The sequence below is a fragment of the Oryctolagus cuniculus genome, chromosome 13, assembly GCF_964237555.1.
Source record: "Oryctolagus cuniculus chromosome 13, mOryCun1.1, whole genome shotgun sequence".
Classification (NCBI taxonomy): Eukaryota; Metazoa; Chordata; class Mammalia; order Lagomorpha; family Leporidae; genus Oryctolagus; species Oryctolagus cuniculus.
In genome coordinates, this window is record NC_091444.1 from 107,239,492 (window position 1) to 107,251,957 (window position 12,466).

Here is a 12,466-nt window from a genome sequence, read left to right on the forward strand (position 1 = left end):
GCCACTCTCGCCCTTTTTGAGCCTCAGATTGAAGGTCTGCAAGGAGAGTTGCTTGTAAAGTCACCAAAAAGCTACCTGCGCAAGTGACCGACACAGGCTCTGCAGAGCTAGTGCACACCCTCGTGAGAACAGACGGGGACATCAGGGAGGACCCCTCCCCGGAGCTGCCACTGCGCCCCCAGGGCCACAGGAGCCAGCTCCCACCCTCCCTGCACGCCACGGCCGGCTGCGGCGGGAGTCAGACGTTCTTGGCAAGCCGGGGCCCAGGCGGCTCACACCTCCACGTACACGCACACGCACAGGCTGCAGCACAATGCCGCCTCCCGCGGGCAGCGAAGGGGCTCAGTGAAACTCTCTGGAGTCTATGTGTGACGGCGCTTCTGCTAGTTCATCTGTAAGAGAGGCAGCCACAGGAAACCCAGGCAAGCACAGGCATAGGACCTGAATGAAGGACAGAAAATCAAAAACCAGAGTCAAGTCCGTTCACACAGGGAAACTAAGGAAAATAAACCAGCAATGCGGAGGAAAGGAGTGCACTTTAAACTGCTTAGTAACGGCACAGCCGTGGAAATTTACGTGGGGCTATTTCAGCAGAATGAAGCCCTCCCGCTATACGGAGACCTCAAAGTGTCACAACCCAAACTACCGCACGTTTACACACACACAGACGCGGGAACCTCAAAACGCTTACGGAAATACAAACTATGGAAAAACTACGCAGGACTTCAAAAATGTCCGCATCAAAATCAATCTTTGACTCTGTTTTCCAGGAGCTTTCTGAAGCACCTTGTGTACGCAAATGTGCATAAAGGCAGGGTTCTGAGACAAAGCAGTCAGGCTGAATCTATGGGACTGGGGATGAGCTGCTGTTGGGTCATCTCCAAATTATCTAATCATCCCCTCAGCCTGTAATTTAGCACCTTTAAAACCCTCCACAGTGCAGAAACACAAAGACGGAAAGTCTGACACAACTCAGCCCTTCCTGGCCCCACCGCCGCGACGCAGCGCTCCCTGGAGTCCCACACACAGCCTCCCCTGCTGCCGCCCAGATCCATGTCAACTCCCGGACAACACCCTCCTCACACAACCGTGCTTAACGACTTTTTAAACTTTTTTTTTTTTATTTGAAAGGCAGAGAGAGAGTGAGAGAAAGAGAGAGAGAAAAATCTTCCACTTGGTTCATTCCCTAAATGCCTACAACAGTCTCAAAAATACAAAAAAGTAAACTTGGGTCGCAGTAAACAGAAGACTCGGCTGGGCTGTGAACGCCAGGATCAGCCACCCTGACGGCCCCGGGCTGGTGTCTCCACTTCTACCTCTCCTTCCGCAGTCTGCTTTGCCCCTGGGCCACACACGGCCAGGGCAGGGCAGGGCCCTCCTTCCCGCCCGCTCACCTGTGAAAACCCGTTCATGTGTGAAGCCAGCCAAGTGCAGGCAAGCCACTGCCACGCAGTTTTACGTAGAAACGAAGGTCAGAGGCCAGAGGGGCCCTGCTCCACTGCCTGGCCCCTTCACACCACCTTCTCAGGGAAGCCTGACCCGGCCCCGCAAAGGGTAACTGGGAAGCCACAGGGCACGGTGCTTCTCCAAATCCAGGACCCCTCCCAAAAATGAGACTCCAGTGTCTTCCCCACCAAAAGGATGCCCCATTACCCAAATGCCAGCTCGTGAACGCCCCAGGCATCGCGCACTTCCGGGTCGTGTGCCGGGACACCGGCCACCACAGCATTCTCCATGTCACAACCTGCTCAAGTACAACTATCTCCTCCCCTTGGAAAACCCGCTGCCGAGCGAGCGTACCATGCACAGCGGCTCTTTCCAGGACAGAAAAGGGGAAGGAGACAGAAACAGCAAGGAGCTCCTCCCACACTGGCACCACATGCCTTCATACACTCCTCGGTTATCCTCTTAACGTCTGTCATGAGCTGTGGCACCGTCACTGGCCGGGCCCAGCCAGGACAGGACCTGCCCTGCACACGATCGCATCCCGCGTCGGCTGTTCCGTCCCCTGACTGTGTGTGCTGCCCCCATCCGCCGCATTCCGTCTGCAGGCCAGATGCCCCGTTCCCGGGAACACCCCCCCATCCCCTCTGCCCTGCGCTCAGGAACACGATTTCTGTTCTCATCAGGCTGGGCTGGGTTTTACTTGGTAACAGCTCCGTCTGCCGTTCTAGACGGAGCTCCTCACGGGACTGTTCCCACTGATGTCTGAATCCTCCATGCCTCAGCATAATGCCTGGGTATCCACAGGCCAGCAGTGCGAGTGAAGTCCACGGACTCGCTGGCTGGGGTGGACCAGATGACCCCTCTGTGCTGCAGCTGCAGCTCCCACCCTGTCACAGGCCATGCCCGGCACGGGTACGAAAGCTCATGTCTCCACTCATTGAGCCTAGCCAGACAGAGTCCTTGGCCGACGGGATGGAGGCACACGTGACATCCTTCCACTCCCTACAGAAGCTACGGACAGACAGGACCACGTGGTCAGGCTCAGACCCTCCTGCACCCCCGCCGTCTCCCGGGAGAACAGCAGGCCCCAGACCCAACAGCTGCTGCGCCTCCCGCCTGGGTCCCGAGTGTGCTACAGCTCACGTGCAGCCTGCAGTCTGCCGCAAAGGCAGGAAAGAAAGAGGTGCCACTGAGATACTGGTTTTGTCACAGGGCAAAGCCGTCAAGGGCTTCCAGCTCGTTCCTGACGACAGGCCTCAATTCTCACCTCGATGCACCAGTTATCATCACACTCACTGCTTTGAAGGAATTCTACTGCACCATGCTAAAAGGGTTAGCAGTCAAAGATTTATTTACTTATTTATTTGAAAGTCAAGAAGAGAGATAGTGAGCTAGCAAGGCCTTCCCTCTGCTGCTTCACTCCCCAGATGTCTGCAACAGCCAGGGCTGGACTGAGCCGAAGCCAGGTGCTTCTCCTGGTCTCCCATGGGGTGCAGGGGCCAAGCACTGGGGCCATCCTCCGCTGCCCTCCCAGGCCACAGCAGGGAGCTGGATGGAAAGCAGAGCAGCTGGAAGCCAATCTCGCGTCCAGATGAGACGCCAGCGGCACAGGTGGCGGTTTCCTCCCACGCCACAGCACCAGCCCACAGGAATACTGGTGATGCTAAGCTTACACCCCACCATTTGTCAGTCACGGGCTGCTTTACCCACAGGTCAGACATCAAACGCTTGAGGGCAGTGACCGTGTCACTCCTACGTGGTCCAAGACTCAGCAAGCCAGGCTCCCTCTACCACTCCAGGGCACCTCCATTCTGTCAGGGCCCCTGCAAACAGCCGGGTCTCTTCCCATAGGACACGCCCAGTTTCGTCAAAATCTCTCTCTCCCTCCTGGCCCCCACAACTCTTTTTTCAAAAGAGCAGAGCTCCTCCCGCTCTGTCTACAAGTCCTTCCTTCTTCGTTAACAGGACGGTGCTGGGTGTTGTTTCTCCCTTTGCTTTCTGCAGCACCCAAGTTGCATCCAGTAATCAAAGGCAAGTTTGTCACATACCAGCAGGTGCCTCTCCTCGGTCTGTGGCATGGAGAAATATTTATTTATTTACTTTATTTTGGCATGGGCCCTTCATAGCGTTTCCTAGGCTATACCATTCTTGCCTGGGGAGCACCTGTAACTCACAGTCAGAGTTCAGACACCTTTTTTTATGTTAGAATTACGTTTTTCTGTCCTGGGCTCTGTTCCCTGACTTCTTGTTGCGCTGGCCAGGCCCCCTTAGAACAAGACGCCAGCCTTCTCCCTGTGCACAGCTGTTACCTCCCAGCTGCACTGCGTGCCCCTGCCAGGTCCCGATACCCGGACGGCAGCTGCAGTGGCAGCAGGCCGGGGTCAGTGCCCGGGCCTCTCCCAGGCGAGGGCTCACTGGTGTGTGGCAACAAGAGGACAGGGTCGGCTCGACAGATGAGACACAGGCGCAGGCTGGCCCCTCGAGGCAGCTAGCTGCAAGGTGGCACAGCCCAGACTCCCAGCCAGGTGCCTGGCAGCCCCTGGGGGAGCACGGCCTTCTCCAAGCAGTCGCTTTCTCTGCAGCACCAAGCTGTCACACGGACCACAGGGACCGCATGTACCTCTGCCTTCAGCTCCGTGTCGGGCAACACCAGACACCTGTTTATGTCTGTTTTCCTTCACTATCAGGAGAGAGTTAGAAGTGAGCAGGACAGCGGGGGAAGAGTGTGACCGGAGCCGAGAATGGGGCAAGGACATGGTCAGCCCGAATCGATTTCCCATCCACGCTTCTGCCTTCCCAATTTTTAGAATTTACTTTGTTATTTTTCAAAAGATCTAGAGAAAGAGAGAGAGCACGCGAGAGAGAGCGAGCGAGCGAGAGAGAGCGCGCGCGCGCATCTTCCATCCCCAGATGGCTGCAATGGCCAGGAGTGGGCCAGGCCTAAGCCAGGAGCCAGGAGGTCCCTCCAGGTCTCCCACATGGGTGCAGGGGCCCAAGCACTCGGGCCATCCTCTGCTGCCTTTCCCAGGCCATTAGCAGGGAGCTGCATCGGAGGTAGCGCAGCCAGGACACGAACTGGTGCCCGCTTGGGATGCCGACACTGCAGGTGGCCACTTAACCGGCTACCTGCAACCCCGGCCCCTGCCTTCCCCGTCAGCATGCGCCACTCTTCTGACGACACAGGTCCCTCAGCCAGGGATGCCACACAGGCTGCTCCTGCTCACGGGGACGGAGAGTGTCTCAGAGGGAAGAGGGAAGAGGCCTGTGCCTCCAGTTTGCCATTCTCCCCTCCGCACCTCCCAAACACGTACTGGTGAGAAAGTTACCGTTCACCCTGTCCCAGCGAAGCCGACTTCAGCGCCGCTGTCCCAGGAAGACTGGCAGGTGGTCATCTAAGGCAGGGACGGCTGAGCGGGAAGGGAGACAGGCTCTGTGGCCCTCTCTGGGCCCAGGGTACGGCAGCAGGTCCCAGGCAGCGGCGACGTCCAGAGACAGACAAGCAGACCACCGCCGCCAGGCACAACACACGGCCTCCCCTCCCGGCAGAGGCGTCACCTCTACGCACACCTCGGCGCTCACCCAGGCCTCTACTCTCAGGAGACCTGGGAAGGAAGCAGCCTGCAGGCAGGTGGGGGCCAGGAGTCTAGGCACGTGGCACCCAGCATAAAATCCCACTAGAGCAGACTGCAGACGCCCGCAGAGCTGAGGCACGGCCAGGGCCATCTCCGCCCTGCCTCCTTCCAAGGATGCCACCCCCCGTTCAGGCTGTAGCGATCCACAGAGCACACGTCTCCAGCGCCTCCTCTCAAAAGGAAAACAGAATTCACGCATCAAATGACATCCCCTGTGAGCATCCCCTGTGAGCGCCACTTCTGATCCAGCTCCCTGCCCCTGGAAAGACACAGGAGGACGGCCCAAGTCCTTGGACGCCTGCACCCACGTGGGAGACCCAAATGAAGCTCACTGGGCCCCCAGGGAGAGGAAAGGGGTCACCGGCATGGGTCGGCCTGAGTGGGCAGACACCCGGGCACACAGCCCTGCTCCCCTGCAGAGAGGAAGGCCCCGGTGGGGACCAGCGGTGAACAGGTGTGCAGGGAGCCGTGACACCAGAGGGCCCCGGTGTGCAGCAGCAGAGGGTCCTGGGGCAGCACACCTGGGGGCTGTCACACACGAGACACAGAAAGCGTGACCACCAAGGTCTGTGTGAGAGCCGCCTGCCGTCCTATACCTCAGCCTAGACCACTGCCTCCTCTTTCCCACACGCAGCTGTCCAAGTGCAGTCACAGGAATACTTTGTTAAATAATCTAAATCTCAATTATTAGGACAGGGTTCCCATGACGCAGGACCAAAGGAAACACCAGGGCAGTGTTTGGCCTATCAGTTACAGATCCAGGCAGGCGCCCCAGGGCCCCATGTCTGAGCACCTGGGTTCAAGCCCCAGCTGCACTCCCAACTCCAGCTCCCTGCTAATGCACACCCCAGGAGGCAGCAGGTGAGGGATCACCTACTCAGGTCCTTGCCGCCCTCACGGGAGACCCAGAGGGAGCCCCTAGCTCCAGGCTCCAAGCTGGCCAGGTCCTGCCTATCGCAGGCATTGAGGGAGTGAACCTGTAGACAGGCATCTCTTTTTCTCTCTCTAATAAACAAACTATATGTAAAATGGTTTTGGATACAGGCCTTCCGGTACTTTCAAAACTAAGCAACAGTTTGAAAGCGGCCATATTGCTACACAAAGGATGTGGCAGATGAGAGGTATCTGGCAGGAGTAACACCAAGCTGAGCTGGGGGATACCAAACGTAAGAACAGCTCTGGTGGCCCATTTACAGCACAGCAAGGAAAATCCCTGTTAGCTGACTTGCAGGTGTAGCAAAAATACTAGGCAGGGGTCGGCGCTGTGGCGTAGCGGATAAAGCTGCTGCCTGCAGTGCTGGCATCCCATAGGGACCCCGGTTCGAGTCCTGGCTGCTCCACTTCTGACCCAGCTCTCTGCTGTGGCCTGGGAAAGCAGTGGAGGATGGCCCAAGTCCTTGGGCCCCTGTCTCCCACGTGGGAGACCTGGAGGAAGCTCCTGGCTCCTGGCTTCAGATCAGCACAACGCCGGCCACTATGGCCAATGGGAGAGTGAACCAGCGGATGGAAGACTCCTCTCTCTCTCTCTCTCTCTCTCTCTGCCTCTCCTTCTCTCTCTGTGTAACTCTTTCAAATAAATAAATAAATCTTTAAAAAAATACCAGGTAAACAGGATGTTAGGGAGCAGCCAATTCACAAGAGGAAATCAACCTACAGAAGAAGTAGGAGAGTGACTGTGTGACCTAGGCAACGTCCAGGAAGACTGCTCATCCTGTAATGCTCAGCCAATGAGGAACCGGGGGAGGGACTTCCATGCTGGGATACCCACTGTCTGCACCTGCTCCTCTTAGTGCTCAGCCAATGAGGAACCGGGGAGGGACTTCTGGGCTGGGATACCCACTGTCTGCACCTGCTCCTCTTAGTGCTCAGCCAATGAGGAACCGGGGAGGGACTTCTGGGCTGGGATACCCACTGTCTGCACCTGCTCCTCTTAGTATTCAGCCGATGAGGAACCGGGGGAGGGTCTTCTGTGCTGGGATACACATTGTCTGCTCTGTGTGTGCCTGTCATCAGACTCCCAATCTTGCGAGCCTGGCCATAAAGCTCCACTTTCAGAGCCCACCTCTTGCGTGCACGGGTGAGACATTTCCCGCACCAAAGCTGGCTGAGGCCCACCCTGTGCACGTGTCACAGTGCAGAGGGGAATGAGACTGAGCCGTGAGGGCCCAGAGATTCCCAGACGCTCTGCAGTGGACCAGAGGGAAGGAAGCCCTCCTAGAGACTGAGAGCTGTCAGTCATTGGCTCACACCAAAACCGAATCTGCAGACACGTCCTCAAAGCTGTCAACATTTAACCAAAAACTGAAGGCAATCCGTTGTGCTCTTTAGAACCAGTTTCACTGTTTGAAAAAACAAAGATCAAGTAACAAAACAAATGCAACAGATAACTATTTGGAAAGCCCCTGAACGTGTGTCAATCATGCAAGGAACGGGAGTCTCTCAGCGTTCCTGCTCGTAGAGTGGGAACACCACCCGCTGCGCATGGGCTATCCCGGGCAACGGTTCTGGCGTGCGGCTCCAGCCTGGGTGTACCCCCACCTTCAATCAGTGAAGGGCGGCATTTAGCTAGAGCCAAGAGTGATTGACAGGGATGGTGCACACGCTCAAAGCAGGGTCACGCCACGCTGCCGTGCTGGTAGAACCCACACGCTGCATCTTATGCCAATATAACCTGACGGCGCCCACGTTTTACGAGCACAGCCCTTCCAAGAAAGCCAGTGCATGGCTGTCTTCCCCCTGACTAAATGCTGAGCTGACCCGGGACTCTGCGGCAGCCTGTTCACAGGGGAACGGAGTCTGGACACAAGACTGACTTTGCCCTGCTGCTGTGCACTCGTGACCAGCAGCGGACATGCCTTAAGAGAGAGGCAACAATGAAGCTTTCTTACGGACACACGGGTTTTCCTTCCAAGCACCGAAGATCTGAGCCTGGCCATGAATGGCTCTACAGAAGTCAAGAGATAAAAGGGTTGTGAGTTTCTCACCACGTTCGCTATGAAAGTCACAATGCTTAGTTCTTAGTGTGTTTATCAGTAAGTCAAGGGGCTGAAAGATTTTGTCCGGTTTGGCAACACTTTTTAAAAGACTTACTGATTGATTGATTTGAAGGACTTACACAGAGAGGGGAGGAGGAGAGGGAGAGGGAGACAGAGAGACAAAGTGAGAGAGATCTCCCATCCACTGGTTTACTCCCCAGGTGGCCACAATGGCCAGGGCCGGGCCAGGCCAAAGCCAGGAGCCAAGTGCTTCTTCCAGGTCTCCCACATGGGTGGCAGGAGCCCAAGCACTGGCACCACCCTCACTGCTTTTCCCAGCCACATCAGGAGGGAGCTGGAGGGGAAGTGGAGCAGCCAGGACATGAACCAATGCCCTGTGGGTGGTAGCTTAACCCACTACACCACAGCGCCATTGCCCTTGGCAACACTATCACCCCACGTGCACGCACCTGCTGCTGTCTGCCCTGGATTCAGCAGTAGTGAAATACCGGAAAGACGACTTGATAAGGATCAGGGTACTAGATGTGCAGGTTAACAGCCCCACAGACGTCCCAGTCCTCTGCCCCTGGAGCTGGAGGTAGGTTATCTTACACGGCAAAGGGGAATGGAGGTTGCAGACGGCATCACAGTTGCTTTAAATAGATTACCCTGGATTACATGGATTCTCTTTTAAGTGTGATCCACTCACAAGCAGGAGATGGAGACGGAAGGAGAGAGAGAGGTGAGGACAGAAGCAGACCCTAGAAGCCAGGTGCTGATCTCAAAGACGGGAGGCGGTCAGGAGCCGAGGAGAGAGGCCAGGAGTTCCCACAGGGCCTCCACGAGGAATGCTCCTCCAGGCCTTGATTCCAGCCTAGTGACATCCATGTCAGACTTCAAACTAGAAGGCATGAGAAACAAGCATATGCACGCTTCTTAGTCACTAAGAGCGTAACGCAGGAGCTGGACCCGGAACAGAGCCAGGGCTGGGACCCGGGCAGCCCAGTACGGGGGCAGGACCAAGTGTGGAACAGAGCCGGGGCTGGGACCCGGGCAGCCCAGTATGCAGGCAGGACCAAGTGTGGAACAGAGCCGGGGCTGGGACCCGGGCAGCCCAGTATGGGGGCAGGACCAAGTGTGGAACAGAGCGGGGCTGGGACCTGGGCAGCCCAGTATGGGTGCAGGACCTAGTGTGGAACAGAGCTGGGGCTGAGACCCGGGCACTCTAGTACGGGGTACAGGTCTTGTGAGCAGCATCTGAACCCCTGTGCTGAATGCCCACTCTTGTTACATTTGCTTACTAGAGCTCCTACAACCCATTTAGTACACAAAGACGGAAATTAACCAAAATCCTGAGAAGGAAAAGAAATGTATCGCTAGCAGTCATTTTTTAAAAAAAACAATCAAATAGCAAGAAAACAACTAAATCAATTTAAAAATGAGAAAAGGACTTGAACATGATGTTTTTCAAGGGGAAGACATACAGAAAGTCAACCTAAACAAAAAAGTTGAAAGAGTTACAGAAAGAAGGGGGGGGGGTGGCAAAAAGAGGTCTTCCATCCCCTGGTTCACTCCCCCAGTGGCCACAACAGCCAGAGCCAAGGCCAGACTGAAGCCAGGAGCCAGGAGCTTCCTCCAGGTCTCCCCCATGGGTGCAGGGGCCCAAGCACTTGGTCCATCTTCCACTGCTTTCCCAGGCGCATTAGCAGGGAGCTGCATTGGAAGTGGAGCAGCTGGAGCCCTAACCCACGCCCTTACGGGATGCCAGCATGGCAGGCAGTGGCTTAACCCGCTTAGGCCACAATGCCGACCTCAGCCAACGGGTTTCTGGAACAATGCTTACCACCAGAGAAATGAACACCGAAAGCGCTGTATCACTCCACTCCACCTAGCATGGCTGTTGTCCCAGAGAAAATTCACCATGTTGGTGAGGATGTGGAGAAGAGGGAACCGCCTGCACACACACAACAGCACGGAGAGTCCTCAAAACGCTGAAACAGAACCAGCGCGTGAGCCAGCTATGGCACTGCTGGGTACACAGCCAGAGGAAGTGGAGTCAGTGAACCTCCACGTCCGCAGCACGGTTCAAACAGCCAAGGGCTGGGCTCACCCGGCGTCCACCACTGCGGAACGGACAAAGGAAGCGAAGCGTGGCGCACAGGCACAATGGGACACTTTCCAGCTATTTTTTTTTAAAGCAATGGACCTGGAGGACAGCGTGTTCACTGAAACAAGCCAAGCACAAAGGCTGCATGATCTCATTTACGAAGAATCTAAAGCATCTGGGGCGGGGGCTGTCAGGAGGGGCCCGGGCGGATGCTGGTGGAGGAACACTGCAGACCGGAGAGCAGGAGGAAAAGAAAGGGCGCTCAGGTTAGGGACCAGTGTCCCGGTATTCCTGCAAAAATGCCACGAGTAGTATTAACCCTCACATACAGCGGGAATCACATAAGGTAATCTACATACGGTTAACCACATCTCACCAGTCCACGGTAGTATCTGTATAGGATGAATACAAAGTTGATGTTGATTTCAAATAAATTTAAAGCTAAAATTCCAGTGTTTTCCTTTGTTCATCAGCTTCCATGAACCAGAGGAGGGGCCGGGGACGCGTCTGCTATGTGTACTGTCAGCATCGGTCTAGATTTTCTCCCCCGACACAAGTCCAGGATGTATTAACTTACAATCAAGCAGGCAGCCCTCTGAACACCACGGCACACCAGCGGCTCGGCGGGGCTCCAGACGTCATCGGCTATGTTTTGTCCAAACAGGAGGAAACACCTGAAGTAGGGACCACCGGCTGTCACTCGGGAGCCAAGGCAAGGCTCTGTGTGGGGCAGCAGGTTAAGCCACCACTGTGACACCCTCCAGAGACAAGTGTGAAACGTTCATGGCATCGATACTTCTATGAATGAGAGATGAGGGGAGAAAAAGTAGGAGAAAGCTCAATGAAACGCAGCGTAACCATGTAACTGAACGCCGTGTGGCACTGAAAGGACACACTCGGAACTACAGGTTTCATCTGCTCTGCCTGTATTTAGATTCCCGGGGCCTGTGCTCGCTAAGCAGCAGCAGGTTCAGCTACTGCCTATGACGCCCACATCCCATGTGAGCACCAATTCAGGATCCAGTGCTCCCTGCTCGTGCACCTGGGAAGGCAGCAGGAACAGTGTGCGTGCTTGGGCCCCTGCACCCACGTGGGAGACCAGGAGGAAGCTCTGGCCCCTGGTTTTGATCTGGCCCAGCTCCGGCTGTTGCGGCCATCTGGCGAGTGAACCAGTAGATGGAAGGACTGTCTCTCCCTGTTTTTCTGTAACTCTGCCTTTCAAATACATAAATAAATCTTTTTTAAAAAAATTTACATTCCAGGACCTGTGCTGTGGCACAGCGGGTAAAGCCACCACCTGCAGTGCCGGCATCCCATATGGGTGCTGGTTTGAGTTCCGGCTGCTCCACTTCCGATCCAGCTCTCTCCTATGGCCTGGGGAAGCAGTGGAAGATGGCCCAAGGCCTCTCTCCTGTACAGGTGTAGGAGACCCAGAAGAAGCTCCTGGCTTCAGATGGGCCCAGCTCCAGGCGTTGCAGCCATTTGGGGAGTGAGCCAGGGAATGGAAGATCTTTCTCTCTATATATACCTCTGCCTCTGTAACTCTGCCTTTCAAATAAATCAGTCTTCAAAAAAATTCAATTCCCATGTGTGTGTGTCTGACTTGATGTCATCACATTACAGTAATGAAAGATGCGGGTACCCAGATCAGCCACAGCCACCACCGACTCTCGGCCACAGCTGCCACATGCCAGTTCTCTAGTTCTCTGCCACCACGATCTTGCTGCCATCGACACGTGACACACAGACACCCTCAACCCGTCCTGTGGGAACACAGCCCCGGGGCCTGACGCTGCACATTAACCAGAGTTCCTAGCACCACGGCCCTCGGCTGAGCGGGGCCGGAACTCGTCCGTCACACGAGACCGGAGCAGTGGCAGCAGCTTCCTGAGACAGCACGGGTGTGGGCCCAGGGGAGAAATGGATAGGCCTCCCAGGGCCCCACTGGACGTGGCACAGCGTGCCCAGAGCCACGGAGCTACTTCCCGAACAAAGTGCCTTCACACACCGACACTGAGAGCCCCCTGGGGCTGGGGCTGGGGCCAACCACGCGCACAGGCCTGGCCCGCGGCCAGCATGCCAGAGCGCAGACCAGGATGGCCTCAGTGTGCGGCCAGGGGGCGTGTCCCAGCCCAGCTCCTCCGCGGCACGGCCACTCCCCTCGGCTTCCCTTCCAGGCCGCTTCAATGTCTGCCGCTCCTCCCTGAACCAGACACTGCGGAACCGGCGCTGCGGAGACTCCTGGTTCGCAGGCGCGCCGTCTGTGCCTTGCTATGTGCTGAAGAGAGAAGACTCCACAGCTCGAG

General features: G+C 56.2%; 1 protein-coding gene across 4 annotated transcripts in view; it reads right to left on the reverse strand.

Moving 5' to 3' along the window:
• CCNY (cyclin Y) overlaps positions 1–12,466 on the reverse strand; it is a 138,672-nt gene that overhangs the window by 62,890 nt on the left and 63,316 nt on the right. Inside the window, exon 1 of one of the 4 annotated variants that reach the window (XM_017350697.2) lies at positions 10,738–10,840. The exons of the other annotated variants lie outside the window; for them this stretch is intronic. The gene's annotated coding sequence lies outside the window, so the exon portion shown is untranslated. Of the gene's footprint in view, positions 1–10,737; positions 10,841–12,466 lie in introns of those variants that run through there. 4 annotated transcript variants of the gene reach the window in all.